The 23,268-nt window shown below is 46.2% G+C and overlaps 1 pseudogene; it reads left to right on the top strand.

The window, feature by feature from the left end:
• Positions 1 to 501: 501 nt before the first annotated feature.
• Positions 502 to 23,268, top strand: part of LOC144824178 (forkhead box protein F2-like) — a 30,270-nt pseudogene continuing 7,503 nt past the window's right edge.

The following is a 23,268-nucleotide window of genomic DNA, read 5'->3' as shown; positions in this document are numbered from 1 at the left end:
CAGTGTGTAGGAGCTCATGATAGGTACAACAGACACCAGTGTGTAAGAGCTCATGATAGGTACAACAGACATCAGTGTGTAAGAGCTCATGATAGGTACAACAGACACCAGTGTGTAAGAGCTCATGATAGGTACGACAAACACCAGTGAGTAAGAGCTCATGATAGGTACAACACAAATGAGTGTGTAAGACCTTACCTCAGGTGTCGGGCTTTGAGGAACCCTAAAAGTCTCTGATATTAATCTGACCACCTCAACATAACCTCCCATTATTGATTTATTGATTTATTGTACAATTGAAATATGTGTTTTGTTATCATAATGACAGCCCCCAAAGCACTTTGCAGTTTACCTTTGTCAAAGCCACTATAATTATGTGGCTGTTTATCTAAATTATATGGCCAGAAAAGTCAGATTATGTGACATTATGCAGCAGATTCTTTGGCAATATTAGGTAGAACAATTTGAGCTAGAAGCATTTTTTGTTGAAATCTGCAAAACATGCGGTACATTATTAGTAAGAGGTATGACATACAATTAATGTGGTAAATTCCACAACCACAGAACTACATAATTTAGCTGGTTCTGACCATGGTCCATTGTTTTAACAACAATCAATTCAGGAACTGGAAAGAAAACCTAAATATTAAAATTCGAATCAGTGGCTGTTGCTAGCTGCACATTGAAGACGTAAAAACACGATCCTGCGCACTCAACAAAAATCACAATAGCAATGTTATTAAGTAAATTCAAATTAGCAAAAAAAGAGAGAAAGTCTTGTCCAGCGTCGTTATCATTGGAGGTTCGTGTGTCTCTCCTTTTATTAGATCAGCAGATAGGGTAATGTATAAACAGCCAGCCGACACATGTTTCATTGTGGGACTGTACCTAAACAGACACCACAACTCTTCAGGGCTGGAAAATACAAAAGGAATGAACTAAATTTCACTCCTGTAATTTTCAAAATATAGAGTACTATTATATAAACTCTATATCCCAAGTGACATTTTAGTCGAGGTGCACCTCCTCATGTGGAACCCTATAGAAGCTTTAATTTTTACAAGATTATCATGTTTAAAACGAGTTGAGTTACAGATTCTTGTAAAGGAGTACCAAGTACATGACTCATGCAACACCCGTGTCGCAATTCTAACATCAATGCAATTGTGTTTGTGCACCACAACAACTTTGATTTCAGTGATTCAAAAGGTGCTCGCCACCACAGAAAGAACACATCTAGCACAATCTAATCGAATTAAATGGTACCTTAATTGCTGAGATGTAAATTCCTAGGCTAGTCCATTATGAAGAAAGAATAAAAGGAAAAAATGAAAAAGAGAGGAGAGGGAATTAGGAACCACAGAATATGTCTCGCAAAACACTTCCTTAACTTCCAACTGCTAGCATATAATTTGAAACTTGAAACTTACCCCAGTTCCGGTGATAATTCCAACCCGGAAGGGTAACCTTGTATTGTATATACACGAAATCAGTTGCCACTGTAAAAATATATAGAGGTTAAGATTTTAGTGGATCTTAACCTAAGATGTATGTGTCAACAATCCCATCAGACACCTAACAATAACCTATCTAAGTTGAAATGGCTAAAATCCTTATGGTCACCAAGTGCTGTCTTCTCGCTATTCAACATTGTAAAATTAAGCCTGACGAAGTTAAACCTCTTAAGTCATGAGCTTGTTGAAAAGATACCACAAAACTTCTATCTACCCCTAAAATCGAGGTGTGACAACCTAACACTCATTATGCACATTAAATCCCAAGTCAAAAGGATATAAACATAACGGTCCCGCTTACCAAATTTTCCGAAAATCACGCTATGGACTGTCAATCTTCAATCCAAGTTACAAAACTTATTATCACTCAACGTCATATATTTCCGATAGTGGAAAATCTCCAATTTCCAAAGAGATGTAACCACTGGTGAGTGTGTTACGGAGTCCTACAAGATACCAAGTTAATGCCCAATGTTAATCTTATGTTATGGAACAACAATCACCATAACAATTCTCACACAACGGAGTTAAAATAATAATGTCCCCCGCACTCGTTCTTACCTACGGCTCAATCGCCCTTGCGCTACTGGCGTCTGCAACCCGGAAGTGAATCGGGTTTCAGACGGGAAGTGGTGCCTAAGTACTGTTGCGAATCGAAAGCTGAAACACAGATGTTAAATACACGTCCAGCCTCTGAATGGGAACAGAATGAAATGCTAATTAGAATGATGTAGATAATCCTACATAATAATTTTTTCCTCTTCGAGGGAAAGTTGTATAAACAAACAAAAGGGGTAGCGATGGGGTCGAAATTTTCGCCTTCATTTGCTTCACTGTTTATGGGATGCCTGGAAAAGGATTGGATTTGGGGGAACAAGGGCAGTTTATGGATTGACAAAATAATTTATTGGGGTAGATTCATTGACGATTGCCTTCTATTATGGGCAGGTACACATGAGCAATTACTACAATTTTCTGAATACCTGAACAACAATAATTATGGGATGAAATTCACTATGGAATCTAGTTACACACACATCTCCTTTTTAGACATGGAGTTATACATAGAGGGTGGTGAATTGCGAAGTAGATTGTTCAGGAAAAGTACTGCATGTAATTCATTATTATACGCCAACAGCTCACATCCAACACACCATATCAACGCTATACCTTTTGGGGAATTTGTCAGAGCAAGACGTAATTGTAGTGAGGAGGGAGAATTTGAAAACTGTATTGAGGACATACAAAAACGTTTTGAAAAGAGATGTTACGCACCCACTATTCTTCAAAAGGCCAAGAATAGAATTTAAAAAGTCAAAAGAATAGACACACCTAAAACTAAATCTTCATCTAATGAAAAGAAAGAGACAACTCGTATAGTTACTGACTTCAATGAACTCAGTGATGTTCTCAGAAAGAGTCTCAAAAAACATAGGGGGATCCTTACGGCTGATAAAACACTCACCCCACACATCACGAGTCACCCTCAGATTACTTTTAGGAGAGGGAGGACCCTGCGAAATAGACTGAGTCCCACGGTACCAAGAATTAAGGGAACTGAATCTTGGTTGAGTTCCCCACACAAAGGTTTTTTCAAATGTGGATTTTGTGGAGTGTGCCGGTGGGCTAAACATAAGACCAAGAACTTTAAGGGATGTGACAACAGGAATTATGAGATTCGTACTAACATCAACTGTGTAACTAAATTCGTAGTTTACATTATTAAATGTAAATGTGGTCTTCAGTACGTGGGCAGTACGATCAGAAGTCTGAAAGATAGAATTGGAGAACACATCAGGGCCATTTTACAACAGGACGCCAGATACCCTGTAGCCATTCATGCAAGCTTATGTCATGCTCAAGGACCCAAGAAAGAGTTTGTTTTCTTTGGGATAGAACATATCCCTTTAAACATCAGAGGTGGCAACAGGGAATTACCCTTGAGACGCGCTGAGGCGCTCTGGATCATGAGGTTACATACAGTTGGGCGGGGGCTTAACTGTGATTCAGAAATGCAATTCTTTTTAGGCGATTGGGATCATGAAATATAACCCGTTTTGCCTTTTGGGACTATATACCATCATGTTCAGATGCATGGTTCATTGAATTTAAATGCTTATTGTAAATTTTTGTATTAACAAATCAACTCAGTGAACTCAGGTATGCATAAAGATACTGTGGCAATTAGTGTCAACTTTGAGAGTATATGTTGTAAACTCTCATGTGTATTTCAATTTGGACAACCATTGTCATAACATATAATTTTTCTTATACGGATGGCATCAGATAATTATTATTATCATGAATTTACATTTATATATATTGTACGCTTTGAAAATTTAAATGTAACTTTTCTGTCTTTCATTAACTTCCTTTTTATTGGCTTCCTGGCCTTTTGAGGTTTCACTTTTTATTATATCCTTACTTTCTGTCCTGAAATATTCAATTGGTGTCCACTTAATTATGGGTGCCTCATGGCATTGGAACCTAATTAATTTTTATTTACGGTCTAGCTTAGAACTGAGGGCGGCACATTGACAAGCGACACTTTGGCTTTGCATTTATACTTTTAGGACCTTCAACTACTGTTTAATTTGTTTAACTCAGGCGTGCAAAATACAGCACAAATTATTTAGTTTACCTTGCGTCAAGGCATGACAGATTGCAGACTTTAATATTTTGGACTAATTATCCGTAAACACAGGCGTGCATAATGCAGCACGAAGTATTCATTTCACCTCGCGTTTGGGCAGGATAGACTGTACAGTTCATTGTTTTGGACTAATTATCAGTAAGCACAGACATCTATACTTACCGGATATATTATTCTGTTTACTCGAACCTAGGTATCATTGGTTTCATGTTTTCTGACATATGGGTCAGCGTTTCAGCTTTCGATTCGCAACAGTACTTAGGCACCACTTCCCGTCTGAAACCCGATTCACTTCCGGGTTGCAGACGCCAGTAGCGCGAGGGCAATTGAGCCGTAGGTAAGAACGAGTGCGGGGGACAATATTATTTTAACTCCGTTGTGTGAGAATTGTTATGGTGATTGTTGTTCCATAACATAAGATTAACATTGGGCATTAACTTGGTATCTTGTAGGACTCCGTAACACACGCACCCGTGGTTACGTCTTTTTGGAAATTGGAGATTTTCCACTATCGGAAATATACGACGTCGAGTGATAATAAGTTTTGTAACTTGGATTGAAGATTGACAGTCCATAGCGTGATTTTCGGAAAATTTGGTAAGCGGGACCGTTATGTTTATATCCTTTTGACTTGGGATTTAATGTGCATAATGAGTGTTAGGTTGTCACACCTCGATTTTAGGGGTAGATAGAAGTTTTGTGGTATCTTTTCAACAACCTCATGACTTAAGAGGTTTAACTTCGTCAGGCTTAATTTTACAATGTTGAATAGCGAGAAGACAGCACTTGGTGACCATAAGGATTTTAGCCATTTCAACTTAGATAGGTTATTGTTAGGTGTCTGATGGGATTGTTGACACATACATCTTAGGTTAAGATCCACTAAAATCTTAACCTCTATATATTTTTACAGTGGCAACTGATTTCGTGTATATACAATACAAGGTTACCCTTCCGGGTTGGAATTATCACCGGAACTGGCGTAAATTTCAAGTTTCAAATTATATGCTAGCAGTTGGAAGTTAAGGAAGTGTTTTGCGAGACATATTCTGTGGTTCTTAATTCCCTCTCCTCTCTTTTTCCTTCTTCCTTTTATTCTTTCTTCATAAAGGACTAGCCTAGGGATTTACATCTCAGCAATTAAGGTACCATTTAATTCGCTTAGATTGTGCTAGATGTGTTCTTTCTGTGGTGGCGAGCACCTTTTGAATCACTGAAATCAATGTTGTTTTGGTGCACAAACACAATTGCATTGATGTTAGAATTGCGACACGGGTGTTGCATGAGTCATGTTCTTGGTACTCCTTTACAAGAATCTGTAACTCAACTCGTTTTAAACATGATAATCTTGTAAAAATTAAAGCTTCTATAGGGTTCCACATGGGGAGGTGCACCTCGACTAAAATGTCACTTGGGATATAGAGTTTATATAATAGTACTCTATATTTTGAAAATTACAGGAGTGAAATTTAGTTCATTCCTTTTGTATTTTCCAGCCCTGAAGAGTTGTGGTGTCTGTTTAGGTACAGTCCCACAACAAAACACGTGTCGGCTGGCTGTTTATACATTACCCTATCTGCTGATCTAATAAAAGGAGAGACACAAGAACCTCCACTGATAACGACGCTGGACAAGACTTTCTCTCTTTTTTTGCTAATTTGAATTTACTTAATAACATTGCTATTGTGATTTTTGTTGAGTGCGCAGGATCGTGTTTTTATGTTGTAAGAGTGTATTTTGTTATACTCCCATTGAGGGGTTTGAAGGGTCTCCTCTCCCTGCCTGCACCATTTACTATCGAATAATATGTACTCACGTTTACTTTGCTAGAGCGCCTATTGAACCCGTATACTTGAAACCCTCCCATCTGATCTCGCACATTGAAGACGTGACCAGAACATCTTCATGAAAATACTGGCCCCTTTTTCATGGTTACTCATCACTTATCATCTCAAGAGAAAGAGATAGAGAGAGAGAGAGCGAGAGAGAGAGAAATAGAGAGGGAGAGAGAGAAAGTGAAAGAGAGAGAGAGTAAGGGTGAAAGTGGCAGTTTTAGAGGACCTTTCAAGATATTAGTCTATGAATCGAGGCGTGGCAACAGAACATCTTTGTCAGAATATTGTCTGCCATAAATATTGTGCCCTTAACGTTATTTACAAAAATATCGTCTCACTGGAAATAGAAAATCTACACCCAGGTGGACAATTTTTTGGAGGGAAATATTTCGGACACAATTTTTATGTAAGACTGTATTTCCTTTTTTCAATATTATGACGTGCAATTTCAATCAGTAATTACATATGTGGAATGACGTGTGTGCCCTTATGAGCTTCCCTTTGTACCTGGCAAGAAACCTAAGCGGGCTTCAGGAGAGTGGAAGGCAGGGCCGTTTCTACCATTAGGCAAGACTAGGCCGCCGCCTAGGGCGGTAAAAGAGCTAGGGAGGCAAAAAGGGGAATTTTTTCTTTAAATTTGAACCTACAAAAGTAAAGCTAGGTGTCCGCCGAGTCTTGCCTAATGGTAGTAACGGCCCTGCGCACCAGCAGCACCCCCCCCCCGTCGACCCCTATGCGGCCCTGCAGCCCCGGTGGATCCGCACAGTAGGGCCTGCTGAGCCGCCCACCTGCCCAATGGAGCCACCAGCCTTATCGAAGCCAAGAAGCTGTGTACCGGCCTGAGAAGCCACCCTACTCCTACATCGTGCTGATCTTCATGGCCATCCAGAGCGCGCTGGCGCAGCGACCAATGCTGAGCGAGATCGAGATCAGTTCCTGCAGGCGCGCTTCCCCTTCTTCCGCGGTGCCTACCAGGGCTGGAAGAACTCAGTGCGCCACAACCTCTCCCTCAACAAGTGCTTCTTCAAGCTGTCTAAGGGCCTGGGCCTGCCCGGCAAGGGCCACTACCAGCCTCCGAGTTCATGTTCGAGGAGGGTTCCTTAAGGCGGCGGTTCCGCGGCTTCCCGTGCAAGTGCCAGGCTCTGAAGCCCGCCAGGCACCAAGTACTGCATGGTCAACGGCCTGAGTTTCAGGCACCGCCATTTCTAGGTATTTTGCCACCCTAGGCGAGAAATGAAAAATGCCGCCCCCTCCCTTTTACTACCATAACTCTCTCCCCATGTTGTCCAGGCGAGAGAGGCACACCCTCTACTGTCGAACCCTTCTATGTTACTCTCATTTACTATCAGGAAACACAATCACAATTCCCACTGGGAAGCCACTCGGGTGGCTACGGCTCTGTACGCCTGGAAGGGCTCGGCGGCGGCGCCCACCACATGCCCCCTAGCCCTGGCTCCAGCTACAAGGCCTGCTGCTACTCCGGGGGGGGAGACAAACTGCCAGAGAGTGTCGGCAGCAGCCGCCCTCTGCCCTCCTCACCTGCCCTGGCCAGCGCAATGGACTGCCACTCGCCTTATGCCAGCCCTCAGGTGCACTGTAGCTACTCGGGGGCCAGAGCCTACATGAAGCAGCAGCCCTTGCCGCCTAGTGGCGCTCCTGCAACTGGGGTGCACTCAGGGGTGGCCTGCACCAGAACACAAGGGATGAGCTCTCAGGTGAGAGCTGCCGTTAGCTAAGCGGGTTACAGCTGGAGGTGGGGGAGTAATCTTGTTTAGAAATTGAGTTTTGCACAATGTTTTTTTATCTATGGGGTCTCATCTTTAGCAACCAGACTATGGTGCACAGTGCGTGCCATCGAACTCCTTTGCGCATGCATTCATTATCTTGTTAATTCACACATCCATGTATTAATTCCTGCGCACATTTGTTAATGCATTCACAGCATAGCCATTCAATCACTTCTCGTTTAAACGATTATGTTTCCATGAGCTAATTTATCTGCAAAGTTTATTCTTCACTTCTAACATTCCTCTGTTCACTCAAAGAATAATCCATCTATCCAGCCATCATGGATCCATCTAATCATTCATCGATTTGTATCATGAAAAATTCGGCTTTTAGGAGGAGATATAGACCAAATTTAGCACTAGGACACTGCAAAGATTGTTTCTTTACCGTGTGACCTGCTCGCATATACATTTGTATGCTTTGATTCTAAACGGATATTAAATTATTTTAAATACTTCGATTCCGTATATAGTGAAAAACAGACCTTTTGTACCCGCTAGCATCAGAGTTCCACATGCCAACAGGTAGACCCCGCTTCCCGTTTCATCAACAGTGTGGTCCTGGGGATACCCATTTATAATCCCAGTACCCCTGTTTCTTCATACGCCAAACTGCTGAGCTCTTAAAATACTCCTCACATGCACTCCCCTACATCATGTTGTGTAAAAATGGGCTTTTACAAGAAACGGAAAATTAACTTCTTTATAGTAGTCTGGTGTTTTACAGAGAGCGGATGCGGTAAAATCGCGGCTGCTGAGCAGGAGACCACGATTTGTAATCCCGGCTCCTTATTTAGCCAAATGTGTGGCACCCCAAGCAGTGGTAGATGTTAACTATTTCAGGTGCCTCAGTGAGAGAAAAAACAAGCGTTGGCAAAACCACTAGGTCTGGCCTTGGAAGATGGTGCAAGTTACTATTTTTGTTGTTTCTGGTTTTGAAAATGAGGTTATGTTTACGCCTCGGTGGTATTTAAACACAAGGCTCTATTGCGCATCCGTGAACATAGTTCTGTGAGTGTATGGCTACCGTAACGGTCTAGCCTGGGCCTTTCGTTGAGGTTGTTTGCAGGACTGACTGTTGTGATTGTGTTTCCTGATAGTAAATGAGAGTAACATAGAAGGGTTCGACAGTAGAGGGTGTGCCTCTCTAGCCTGGACGACATGGGGAGAGAGTTATGGTAGTAAAAGGGAGGGGGCGGCATTTTTCATTTCTCGCCTAGGGCGGCAAAATACCTAGAAACGGCGGTGGAAGGCAGACTGCCAATGGAAACTGAACCTGCGCTAAAGTAAGACTAGGCATGTAGGAACTCAGCAACTACATCCCCAAGTGACTAGGAGTAAGCAAAAAGCAACAAAGGTGAGGGAACTCCGCTGGTGAACAAATTTAGGATGAAAGCCGCGCAACAAGAAAGGTTAGTAGGGACTATGGAACTTGAGACGTCATTCTAAATGTGACTCTGCTGAGTGTGCCCTGGAAATCGCACCCTATGGCCCAGAAAAGGTAGGAATCACAAGTCCAAGTGGCAGCACCTGAGTGCTTAGAAGGTGATCCACCAGTACTGTGAGAGCCTGGCTGCCACTGATCTGTAACTCTCATGCATCGTGGCCATTGCATAATGGTGTTTCCCTCAGGAACAGACCGTGACATTAGATGCAATCAGGGCTTTAAGTGAGATGAAAAAACTGGGGGGGGGGCTCAACGGGGCGTGGCAAATGTAATCAAGGGCGTGGCTTAAAAATAGTAAGCTAAACATCTTGGTTTAGCATAGTGTGCCGTCCGACTTGTATTTTGCTGTTCCTGTCATTGCATACAGATATATGATAGAACAAGCAACATCATACCTACAAGCCAGGGCTATTGGCTTTGTCAATGGTTGTTAGTTGCATTACATAAATAAGCAACAACTATGGCTTGTATGTAATATTGAAAACGCTTCCTATTAAAGCCCTGGTGACACCACGACAATATTGCTGGTCCTGAGTTACAAAAAGACAAGGGAAACCCAGAGAGATAATGACTCTTTAAAGGATTTCCCTTCCCCTACAACGCTCACCTGGCATGACGTCATGTCGTAACTTCTCACTAGTGAAAAGTAATCAGTGTAAGCAGCGCACGTGATGTGCTGCTGTCATTGCAGTCCGGCAAAAAACGGAACGCCTGTGCCAGGGCACAAAACAGAGCCAGATAGAGACCCATTTCGAGGCCCCCTTTAAAAAACTGCCGGTGAGCACCGGTGAGACCCAGCCCACTTAAAGCCCTGGGTGCAATATACACCAATGTGTGGAAGAACTCTTGTAAGTGTAAGTAGAAGCTAATCTAAGATAGAACACACACTATTGCGTGCAAGAGTTTATCTCAGCTACAACACACCACTGTGGAAGAGCGAATCTAAACGCCAATATAATTTAGCAATCATAGGAGCTCATTTTACCAACAACACACACCGAATTGTGTTAGAGCTCACTTAAGGTGCAACACCCACCATTATGTAAAGGCTCATATCAAGCATACCACACCTGAGTGTAAGAGCCCATCTCAGCTTCATAGAACCGTTGTGTAAAATGAATGTAATGCACAACACGTATCTGTGTGCAAGAGCCCATCTTATGTACAACAAACAGCAGTGTCTGCGAGAGCCGTCTACGGTGAGGCACACGGCAATGTGTGTGCTCATCTACGGTGCACGACAGGCCCGTGTGCATAAGGTCTTATCTGAGGTATGGCACACGGCAGTGCATAGGAGCTCATCTCTGGTGCGTGACACACGTGTGTATGTGTGAGAGCTCATCCTAGATTCAACACACTTGTTTGTGCAAGACATTATCTAAGGAACAACACTCACCAGTGTGTGTAACCTCATATCAGCTACCACAGGCCCCATCGTGTAAGACTTCACCTCAAGCAAGCACACCTGCGGCTGTGAGCCCTCATCCAATAAATAACACGCACTATTAATGTGTGTAAGAGCTCTCCTCAGGTAAAACAGACCTAATTCATCTGAGGTACGACACACACCAGCGTGTAAGTGCTCAGCCCAAAAACCATGCACTGGAGATTCTGCCCGACAGCCATTGCGTAGTTTTTTGTTTTTGTAGTTCGACGCGTATTACGCACCAGTCTTATTTGCCTGGTGGCAAGTTTACTCCTGCCGTACTCCGTTACCGCCAGGCCAATCACCGCGCCCCTCTGTCTTGCAGACCTTTGTGGTCGAGTGCGCAGCAACTGGCAGGTGGAGGGACGAGGTTTCTGGCCTGGTCCTCACCTCACAAGCCTTTACCCTGCGCATTCCGGGACAATCATAGGTAGCTGTTCCCTTCCAGCCCTCCAGCGTGGCCAGCCTGGGAACTGCCACAATCCACGGCTATCTCCCCAGCCCTCCCGGCTATGTCCTTTTCATATTGTGCCTCCACTGCCCTGATCCACATCTCCAGCACACACACCCCACAGCAATTTGCCTGCAACATCTGTCATCCATAATGACAGAGTAGATGGATTAAATTGGGCCCTATAGAGGCGGACCTCGGCCAAGCCAGCCACACCCAGTCCACCTCTGGGTTTCCGGGCCCATCCCTGCCATTCCACTCTTGACCCCCTGACTGGCCAGGCCTCAGCCTGAATTTCTGGTTTTGAGCCGAGGAAGCGAAGGACAACACTCTTTAATTATGCTGTTTCAAGCTTTCTGGATATTGTTTCCAGTGTTTTGTTGTTTCTAGTGGAGACACACCATGTTGTAGTTGTTTCACTGAATGTTTTGCACAACTCTATCAAAGGTGAAAAAACAAATAAGTATTTCCCCTACGAATAGATTGTCTTTGACTTGGTGGCTGTGAGTGAATGTCTGAAAACCTTATGGGGGAAATGCGTTTCAGTGCACAGAGGAAGCGTTGAGTAAGTAAGATGGATATTGCTGAAGGATGGCTAGGCAACATAAACACTAACCACAGAGATACGTAGTAACCTGCTGGCTTCAAGATCAGTTCATAGCTAGGACATCTCAGCCTTCCATCCTTACGAGGTCGGTAAATCGAGAAGCATTCATTTGGGTAACAGTAATTGAAAAAATAAGCTACTGTTATTAACATGGCTGCTTCGGCTCAGTGTGGAGGGGTGGTGGGTGGAAGGGGCGGCCCTTAGAGCCTTCTAAGCCTTTAATTACTAGGGCCAATTAGAGGTATTTGGACTATTGACATTAGACCAGGAAGCAGGGTTGAGGAATCCAGTTACTGCCAGCTGAGTCTATTAAACTGGACTTGTTTTATGAAGGGAGGTATATTGTTTTTATAGAACAATATTTACATATTTCCAGAGTACATGCCTTGGTTTCCTCCTAGTATGTAGCAATTTCTAAGGATGACTCATCTTTTCTTTATCCTATATTCCTTTGTCCCAGAAACCTCTGCCTTGCCAGAGCAAGCAGAAGTTTAGCAGGGGTTGCTTCATGTAGGGTGAGGTTGAAATGAAATGAATCAGTGGTATTAGCGTGCTGGGCTGTGACGTCTGGTGTCCCAATGCAGTATACTGTATTTAAGGCAAGGACATTCCAACAAAACGCCTATCCTGGTTTTGTGCTCAAACTTCCTGTAAAAACGTTTCTACATCGCATGCCACCAAATTTCAAAAAGAAGTAGCTAGATATAAGACTTCCATTTTTGTTGTCAGTTGCCATGGTGCCCAGACATTTCCAGTTAAACTGTAACCACAGTAGTAACCCGGAAATCAAAACAAGATTAGGAAGCTTGAGTCTAGGGATCAGATCAGGTGCATGGCAGCTATGACAGCACAGGAGATCTGGAAACTAACTGTGCACTGACTCATCAACTGCAGAGTGTCATGTGAGTAGATGCCCAGATCACTCTTGCACTGACTGGGCAGTGAAGATGCTTGTGCAACATTAGTGAATTTGATGGCAAGAGAGGGGTGAGCAGCACACACCGGAACTAGTATTGCACAGGTTAATTTTCACAGAAGTGTTCTGAACTCTGAAAAAACTCTACTGTTGTATTTAGGGAAGTAAGACTTTGTAAATATTAGTCCACGATTTCTCCCAGACTGTCATACGAGTTGTCCTCGTCGTCTTCTACGTTTTGTGTGTGGAATCCTGCCTTAGATTAAAATGTTAGGCTGGCATTTTAAAATATGTAACATAGTTCATCAAAGATTGCTTGGTCATTATTTTGACATTCTTCAACTCGCTGCTGGCTTGTCTCCTTACAAGCATTTCTGTTGTTACACTTCTGCATGTTGGCCTAGATTCTCAGGTGCCATGTGGAAACAATAAATAAGGTCTGGCGACTTGTCATTATTGTGATAAGCCCTATTTTATAGTGAACTATGTGCCCCATAAACTGTGACTTCTCTCTGTTGTTGGTGGGCTCATGGCCTAAAGCTTTTGGGGTAGTCCAGGGTGCAAGCATCGTGATCGTCTAAGCATGGTCCACCCTGGCTCCAGACCGTGCTTGCTGAACACTCTTGGACTTTGCGTCATTTCCCTGACACCATCCTACCCGTGGTGCAATAGCCGCATAGACATTGGACGGACTCCAGTAAGATGTGGTAGGTCCCCTCCATTGGTGTTTTCAAGACTCAAGACAATCTCTGTTACCAACAAGCCACCCACTGTCATTATCCATACAGCGAGGAGAGTTTTTGGACACTGCAAAATCATGCCAGGTGCATGCAAACTAAGGCAGCTAAGAGGAATTTTATTGTAACTGACCACAATGCCATTTCTGCAAGACCACCCAGGGCACAATTATGAGTAATACAATGACAAAGTTGCTCCTGTTGCAAACTTGTATCTCTCTTGGTTTACTTAATGTGATCCTATACATTTTTTCAAAATATGGTGCAGATAGCACAACATTCAGCTACTGATTGACTTGTTGGTGTTACATGTGTGTCAAGTGCTTACCAGAGATTGCAAGTATTCATGCAGCATGTTGCAGGACACCAAGCGAAGTGCATGGTTATGTTTCTTTACCACCAAAATCACACCGGTGTTTCTGTGCTTGCAGTCACCTGGAAGTCTGCTCTACATGTCACAAAGAGCGTTGGGTGAGAAGAGTGGTGGCAGAATTGCAGAGTTCAGCTCGGGGCAAAGAATATCAAACCGACTTTTTGGGCAGTCAAACTAATGCTATGAGATTAAGGAAAGGGACGTGGACACGTGTTATAAATCACCCTTTCCAAGATGGTGGTCTGTTCAAAGAATTATATTTGAGGTTACCAATCCAAGATGGACGATGGTCTGTTTCTCAGATATCAGTTCCTATTTGACTCATACTTAAGGAGAACAGGATTTACCTCTGCATATTCTTGCTTGGCTCTTTTTTCTTCCCCAATGCCAGGGAAAGATTGGTACCTCAGTATTAATCTTCATCTTCATTCAGAAGGTACATTATTGCCAAGGACACCTTTTACCTTTTGTGTGTTTCCTCCTAATTGGGACAGTCTTAAAAAGACACTTGACACCTCTCACTTGTATTATTAAGCGTTTAGTTCCACCATGGCTACTTTGAGGAGCTGTCCTTTACTCAACAATGATAAGGGGACTCAACAGGCCTTCTCAGCATTCAGTCCCTGGCAGCTGGAGAGCCTACTTCAGGATATGATCAGACTCTAACTGCCTGTGACATCAAAAAATAATTAGCTTCTCATTTTCCCGGTCTCTAAAGTTACCCTAGGGCATCAGATAGGAAGACACACTTTCAGGGCCATCCCTTTAAATCAAGCGCATACGTTCCTAAAAATTTACACTGAGGTACAATTGTAGTGTCATCAAGTGCACTGAAGAAGCTAGCACAGCACTACAAATGGAGGAACAAATACATTCATACATTTTCAGCGTGTGACCCAGAATGTATGTGACTTATGAATAAGCGCATAGAGCCTTGTTTCAGGTGGATTATGTCTCCTACACATCGCCACTGGGTCAAGAATGATTTGCATTTGGCTGGGTCCAAACTGGTGTGGTGTAGTGGGCAAAAGAACGATGGATTTAACCCACATCTTTTGAATGGGCGAGAATGTTTGTATTGTCAGCATTCCGTCCATCATTTGTTTGCTGTAACACTTTTCACCCTAAGTGGGATGGGTATGCTTAAAACGTGGATCCCATGCTCACTGTGTCTCTGGATTCAAGCTAGCCTGTCTGAAGAAGGGTGACCTACCCTGAAACCGGTCCCAGGATGCTTGTTTCCAGTCCAGAGAGGACCTGGCCAGGCAGTTTTGTCTGGACTGTTCCCATTAGGCACAGGGTCAAGACTGATTTGCATATGGCTGGGTCCAAACTGGGGTGGCATAGTGGGCAAAAGAATGGTGGATTTAACCCAGATCTTTTGACTAGGGGAGAATGTTTGCATTGTCAGCATTCCGTTCATCATTTGTTTGCTGTAACACAATACCTCGACTTAAAACACTGTTAGAAGCGGCTGTCTCTAGTTGGCAGAGGTATACACTTCTGACAAATAGGGACACACCTTTTCTAGTCAGGGCAAGGAGATCACACACTTAGATAACCCCTGCTCACCCCCTTGGTAGCTTGGCAAAGCAGACAGGCTTATCTCAGAGGCAGTGCGTTAAGCATTTATGACCACATACAGTAATAAAGTGAATACACTACAAATGGACACGACACAGTAGTATTATAAAAATAAGTATTTTTATATAAGGTTTAGCACAAGACCAAATAACGACAAAAATATACCACAGTTTCAATAAATACTCTTGGAAGGAAAAATAATAGTTCAAGCACGGTTTCTTCTTAGCACAAAAGTCTTTAGTATCAAAAGCAACTCTTCTTCTCTAAAACACAGTTCTTGGCAACAATGTAACCCACACGGGAGTCACACGACGTCGAGGCACAGTTAATCCAAAGGTTCGGCGTCGACCGCGAGGAGCGCTACGTCGAGCCCGGAGTCGCACAGACCCCAACAACACAGTACCTTGGAAAAGTGAAGCACTCGATGATCAGCGGCGTCGAGATGTCCGGCGTCGCGTCTTCGGCGTCGATCGGGCCTCGGAGTCGGGGCGATCTGCAGCGGCGTCGACCGAAGTCAGGCGGGAGCAGCGCTCACGGGATGAAGCAGGATACGGCGTCGTCGATGTCGATGTTGCAAGAGTGAGCAGCGCTCACGGCGTCGAGAGGGCTCGAAGTCGATGCGATCAGCGGCGGTGCAGACACGGGGTCACTTGGAGCTGGAGCCGAACTCACTACTCACTGGCGTTGCTGCTGGCGTCGATCGGGCCCGGCGGCCGGCGTCGAGGAAGCGGGACACTGGAGCCGTTACTCACGATGTCGAGCTGGATTCGGCGGCGTCCGTCGGCGTCGAGATTGCTGGATTCTTTCAGAGGTGCTGGATTCACAAATCCCAGCAAATAGCACTTTAAGCAGATGAAGTCCTTTAGCCCTGTGACTTCAACAGGAGACTGGCACTCTTCCAGCCCTTGGAGATTTTCTCAGCAAAGAGTGAGAGTACACACAAAGTTCCTCTCTCCTGGTTCCTTGGCAAAAATAAAGAAGCAATGCAGGATTCCCCCAACAAACAGCACTCTGGCAGAAGGGGTAGGCAGTCCTTAGATCAGCAGGCTTCTTGTCCTTGGTTCAGGTTTCCTTGTCAGAAGTGATCTGATTTCTTGGTTCAGGGGTCCTTCTCTTATACCCCTTTTTGGCTTTGATCCCTTTGTCCATGCAGGGGAATTTCCCCCCATCCTGGGTTTGTTGTGGGTGTTGCCAGGCCAGAGCACCTGGCCTATTCACTGGGCAGGGCAGAGTCCTCAGCCGCTCAGCAGGAGCGGAGCCAGCATTGTCACTGGCAGGGGCAGGGCCATCAGCTGCCCGGCAGGAGGCGGGCCAGGAAAGTCCCAGGCAAGCACAGAGTCATCAGTCGCCTGGCAGGGGGGCGGAGCCAACATTGTATCAGGCAGGGCAGGCTATCAAGAGCTACTCTCCCCTACTCTCAATGCAAATGCCCCACTCATCCCACACTGACTCATTCAGACTCTCTGGAGCCACCCAGCTCCTGTCACACACACACCAGAACCAGCAGAGACCGGTAGACAGTTAGACAAGAAAATAGCTACTTTCTAAAAGTGCTATTTTCAAACACAGAGTCCAAAAACCATCCACACAAACGGATGCGTTATTAAACCCTGAGTTCAGGGATACCAAACTCGACATTGCACCATGCTCCCCGAGCCCGCTAGGATTATAACATTAATAATCCTGGCAGCCCATTCTAACTGATGGAGAGCAGGCTACCTTACAATAGTGAAAAACGACTATGGATGTAATTCACTATTAGGACATGCCAACCTTGTCAGGCTTGTCCTACCTTATGCTTACAATGCACCCTGCCCGTGGGCCTACCATAGGGGTGACTAACATGAAGTTAAGGGAAGGTTTAGGGACTGGCAAGTAGGTGTACTTGCGCAGTCCTCGTGACAGTCAGACTGCACGTGGTCTGGCAATGGCAGACCTTCAGACATACTTTTACTAGGCCGCTCTTGTGGGTGGCACAACATGTGCTGCAGGCCCACTAGCAGCATTTGTATTTACAAGCCCTGGCACCCCTGGTGCACTCTACTAGGGACTGATAGTAAACCAAATAAGCCAAACATGGAAGTAAATCAATACAGCAATTTCACATAGGGAGCACTTGCACTGTGGCACTGATCAGCAGTGGCACAGTGCCCAAAGCATATACCAGCAAAAACATCGTAAACAGAGGAGGCAAACAGAAAAAAAATGGAGGAGAGACTCATGCCAATGATGCCAGGTCTAACACGTGTCCCCTCCAGCTGAAATGTGGGGAGAACTACCCTTACCCTAGGGAGTCCTCATCACTAAGGCGGAAAAATCTGGACAGACCATCAGCATTGGCGTGATCTGTGCCAGGGCGGTGTTCCACCGTGAAGTCCATCCCCTGTAGGGAAATGGACCACCTCAACAGCTTTGGATTCTCACCCCTCATCTGCATCAACCATCTGAGGGGCCTGTGGTCTGTCTGCACCCGGAAGTGAGTCCCAAACAGGTAGGGTCTCAGCTTTTTCAGCGCCCAGACCACAGCAAAGGCTTCTCTTTCTATCGCACTCCACCTCTGTTCCCTGGGAAGTAACCTCCTGCTGATGAAGGCTACAGGTAAGTCTCGGCCCTCTTCATTCACCTGAGCTAGAACAGCCCCCACGCCATGCTCTGAAGCGTCCGTCTGGACAACAAATTCTTTAGAAAAGTCGGGTGCCTGGAGTATGGGTGCTGTGCACATTGCAGTTTTCAGGGTGTCAAAGGCCGTCTGACAGGCGTCAGTCCAGTTCACAAGTCGTGGCTGCTTCCTGGAAGTCAGCGAAGTCAAGGGGTGCACAATGTTACCATAATCCTTGACAAACCTCCTGTAGTAACCCGTGAGACCCAGGAAGGCTCTCACCTGAGTCTGGGTTTTGGGTGGTGCCCATGCCAGGATGGTATCAATCTTGGGTTGCAGGGGGGCCACCTTGCCGCTCCCTACTTGGTGCCCCAAGTACACCACTGAACCCTGCCCAATCTGGCACTTACTGGCTTTGATTGTGAGGCCTGCTCTGCGCAGGGCCAACAACACTTCCTGGAGGTGGCACAAGTGTTCTTCCCAGCTGGCGCTGAACACTGCGATGTCGTCCAGGTAGGCGGCACTGAAATCCTCCAGCCCAGCCAAGACCTGGTTGACCAACCTCTGGAAGGTGGCAGGGGCATTCTTCATCCCAAAGGGCATAACCCGGAACTGGTAGTGCCCATCTGGTGTGGAGAATGCTGACCTCTCTTTTGCCCCATCGGTCAAGGCGATCTGCCAGTACCCAGACGTTAGATCAAACGTACTAAGATACTGGGCAGCCCCTAACCGATCGATGAGCTCATCAGCTCTGGGGATGGGGTGCGCGTCAGTCTTGGTGACTGAATTGAGTCCTCGGTAATCCACACAGAACCGAAGTTCCGGTGAAGCACCAGGCGCTGCCGCCTTTGGAACCAAGACCACGGGGCTGGCCCAAGGACTGCTAGAGGACTCAACCACCCCTAGGGCAAACATCTTGGAGACCTCCTCCTTGATGTATGCTCTGACCTTGTCAGTCACTCTGTAAGCCTTGTGCTTGACAGGAGTGCTGTCCCCGGTGTCTACATCATGGACACACCACTGAGTAACACCAGGAATCAAGGAGAACAGATCAGGGAATTGCCCCAACAAATGGCGACAATCCTGCTGCTGTTCAGGGGTCAGTGTGTCAGAGAGGACAACACCATCCACTGACCCATCTTGCTCTTTTGCATACAGGAGGTCAGGAAGAGGCTCACTCTCCTCCTCCATTCCAGCATCTGTAGCTAGGAGCATGCCCACTTCGGACCTTTCTAAGTGGGGCTTCAAACGGTTGACATGCAGGACCCGCAAGGGGTTCCTGGGAGACTTTAAATCCACCAGGTAGGTGACATCGCTCTTCTTCTCCACAACCTCGAATGGTCCAGTCCACCTGTCCTTGAGCGCACAAGGTTCCACAGGGGACATGACCCAAACTTTCTGTCCAGGCTGAAGCTCTACCAGAGTGGCCTTCTGGTCGTACCACCGCTTCATCTCCTCCTGGCTGGCCTCCAGATTTGCCTGAGCAAGATCCCTGAAGCGCCTAGTCTGGTTCCTAAAGGCCAGCATGTAACTGTATACATCCTGGGGAGGTTTCCTGGGAGATTGCTCCCAGCCTTCTTTGACCAGACTTAAAGGTCCTCTTACCGGGTGACCATACAAAAGCTCAAAGGGGCTGAACCCTAGAGACTTCTGTGGCACCTCACGGTAAGCAAACAACAGGCATGGCAAGAGGACGTCCCATTTACGCCTCATTGGTTCTTCAAGACCCATAATCATGCCTTTAAGGGTACGGTTGAATCTTTCAACCAACCCATTACCTTGAGGGTGGTAAGGAGTGGTGAACTTATAAGTTACCCCACACTCCTTCCACAGAGACTTCATATAGTTGGAAATGAAGTTGGTGCCCCGGTCTGACACCACCTCTCTGGGGAACCCCATTCGGGAGAAAACACCCATTAGTGCCCGTCCCACCACGGGGGCAGTCACTGTTCTGAGAGGGATGGCTTCCGGGTACCGTGTGGCATGGTCCACCAAGACCAGGATGAACCTGTTGCCCAGGGCTGTCTTGGGGTCCAGTGGCCCAACAATGTCAATCCCCACCCGGTCAAAGGGGGTACTGACCACGGGAAAAGGTTGGAGGGGAGCCTTCTGCTTCCGCCCGCTTTTCCCACTTGCCTGGCAAGTTTGACAGGTCTTGCACTGGATGTCTACATCCCTTCGCATCTGAGGCCAATAGAAATGGGTGACAAGCCTGTCATAGGTCTTGTCCTGCCCCAGATGTCCAGCTAAAGGAACGTCATGAGCCAAACCCAGTAGGAAGGCTCTGAAGCGCTGGGGTACCACCAGCACACGGGCTGACCCAGGCTCAGCAGCCTTAGGCTCGCTATACAGGAGGTCGTTCTCCCAGTACACAAAATGTGACCCTGACTGATCACCTGAGGTTTGGGCTGAGGCCTGCTGCCTCATACCCACAAGAGAAGGGCACTCTTTCTGTTCTGCACAGAATTCCTCCCTGGAGGGACCACCATCCTGCTGCCAATGGGTCAGCTCGGGCAGGTCTCCCAGTTCGGCAACTTGTTCACCTGTGGGTTCCAGGGCATCCCCCTCGAGGTCTGCCTCCTCCTGGACCACGGGAACTACGGGGGACGGTTTCCCGCGCCCCCTGCCTCTTCTCTTCACAGCTGGGTCCTGGGCCATACTTTCAGGCTCCAGAACCCCATCAACACCCTTACTTGCTGTCATGGATCGAGTGGTTGCACACACCCACTCTGGCACACCCAACATTTTCAAATGTGTCTCCCTCTCCACCTTAGCCCAAGGGAGTCTTCTAAATCATTGCCCAGGAGACAATCAACAGGCATGGCGGGCCTTACAGCAACTTGAAGAGTACCTGAAACTCCCCCCCATTCAAAGGAAACTTGAGCTACCTCACACTCTTTCTGGGAGTTGTCAGCAGCTATCACAGGGTAGAATGCGTGGGGAACAACCTGCTCTCTGGACACCAAGTGACACTTGACAGCTGTCACACTCGCTCCGGTGTCTCTGAGAGCTTCCACTCTATGGCCATTAATGGTCACCCACTGCCTATATTTTTTAGTGTTACTAGGCAGAGGGGGTGGCGGGACCAATTCCATGTCTCCTAGAGAGACCAGGGACGTCTCTGCGGGACCCTCCCCACCATGGGCAACCATCTCCTCCCCTCCCAGAGCTACACTAGCCAACTGACGGGGTGGTGCACTGGGTAGTGCACCAGACTTCTTCAAGGGACACTGAGGGTCATAAAAACGGTGTCCTACCTGCTTAAAAACGAAGCAGGTCAGGGGGCCCCTATGACCAGGTTTACCTGGCGGGGCCTCTGATTTCTTCACAGGGGGAGGCTGGGAACCTTTCCCTTGGTTCCCTTGGGGATTACTTTGGGGCCCTTTCTGGGACTCCTTCTGTTTACCCTTGTCCCCCCCACTCTTCTGCTGGGGACCCTGCCCACCTTTGGCTGAGTCTCCCACCGGACCCTTGTGGACCCTGGTACTGACCCAGCGGTCCGCCTCTTCAGCAAGTTTTCTAGGGTTAGATATCTTGCTATCAATAAGGTGCTGGCGCAGCTCTGGAAAACAGTTATTAGACAAGTGCTCCCAAGCAAACAAATCATAAAGAGCATCATAACTTTCCACTTTGCTGCCCTTTACCCAACCATCCATGGCTCTGCAAAAATATGACACATACTCCACCCACGTGGTACCAGGCAACTTCTTACATTCTCTAAAGGCCTGTCTGTACTTTTCTGGGGTTAGGCCATACCTTAACATTAAAGCATCTTTCATATGAGCATAAGACATCCTATTCTCAACAGGCATGTCTAACAGGGTATCTCTTCCCTCATTCACAAAGCGACCCCACAACCCCGCTCCCCAATCCTTCTCAGGGACCCGGTGGGCCAACAATGCTAACTCATATGCTTTAAACCACTGACCAATATCCTCATTCTTCTGAAAATCTTTGATCACATCTTTGGGAAAATAAAACCTACTTTCTGCAGGCACAGATGGGACGCTGCCACCAGAGGGATTCAATTCTAACTCCTTAGCTTTGAGCTCCATGTCCCTCACCATTTTCTCGCGCTCAAAAGCTAACTTCTCTCTTTCAAACTCTAATCTTTTGATCTCCAAATCAGCTTCTCTCCTGCCTCTTGCATTCTCTATCTCCAACTGCCCATTTATCTTAAGTTTTGCCATTTCCACGTTGTAGGCTCGCTCCTTCGCCCTTTCTTCTCTTTCTTCAGGGGAAAGACCTTTGGAGGAAACACTGCTGCCAGGAGGGGATACAGGCCCAGTCACGGGCACTTCCTCCTCCCCTTCCTCTGTCGGTACCACCACCGGGGCAGAGGGATTCCTGGCCTCTAACCAGGCTTCCAATGCTTTGCGAAATTCTGGTTTGTTTTTGCAGCCTGTGGTAGGAACTTTAAATTGCTTGCAAACGGATTTCAGCTCCCTTAAGGAATAATCACTTATCTTACTCCTATCAAATTCCTCCTCAACCACAACAAGGGGAGTGACTCCGGCGTCACTCATGGTCAAAACTGGCAGTGTTAAAAAAATCAAGCTTCAGGAAAAGCGGAGAACAAAAATAGAATATCCAACCAAAACAGATTGTGGCTGCGCTATGGTCTGCTTTCACTATGTAGCGCACACTAATCACTGCACATGGGTCATAAATGCAAAGTTCAAAATCCCACCGCTGACCCACCAATGTTAGAAGCGGCTGTCTCTAGTTGGCAGAGGTATACACTTCTGACAAATAGGGACACACCTTTTCTAGTCAGGGCAAGGAGATCACACACTTAGATAACCCCTGCTCACCCCCTTGGTAGCTTGGCAAAGCAGACAGGCTTATCTCAGAGGCAGTGCGTTAAGCATTTATGACCACATACAGTAATAAAGTGAATACACTACAAATGGACACGACACAGTAGTATTATAAAAATAAGTATTTTTATATAAGGTTTAGCACAAGACCAAATAACGACAAAAATATACCACAGTTTCAATAAATACTCTTGGAAGGAAAAATAATAGTTCAAGCACGGTTTCTTCTTAGCACAAAAGTCTTTAGTATCAAAAGCAACTCTTCTTCTCTAAAACACAGTTCTTGGCAACAATGTAACCCACACGGGAGTCACACGACGTCGAGGCACAGTTAATCCAAAGGTTCGGCGTCGACCGCGAGGAGCGCTACGTCGAGCCCGGAGTCGCACAGACCCCAACAACACAGTACCTTGGAAAAGTGAAGCACTCGATGATCAGCGGCGTCGAGATGTCCGGCGTCGCGTCTTCGGCGTCGATCGGGCCTCGGAGTCGGGGCGATCTGCAGCGGCGTCGACCGAA

This window comes from Lissotriton helveticus, chromosome 3_1 (assembly GCF_964261635.1).
Source record: "Lissotriton helveticus chromosome 3_1, aLisHel1.1, whole genome shotgun sequence".
In the NCBI taxonomy this organism is placed as follows: Eukaryota; Metazoa; Chordata; class Amphibia; order Caudata; family Salamandridae; genus Lissotriton; species Lissotriton helveticus.
Note: the sequence above shows the minus strand (reverse complement) of the source record. Positions and strands in the feature narration are given on the sequence as shown.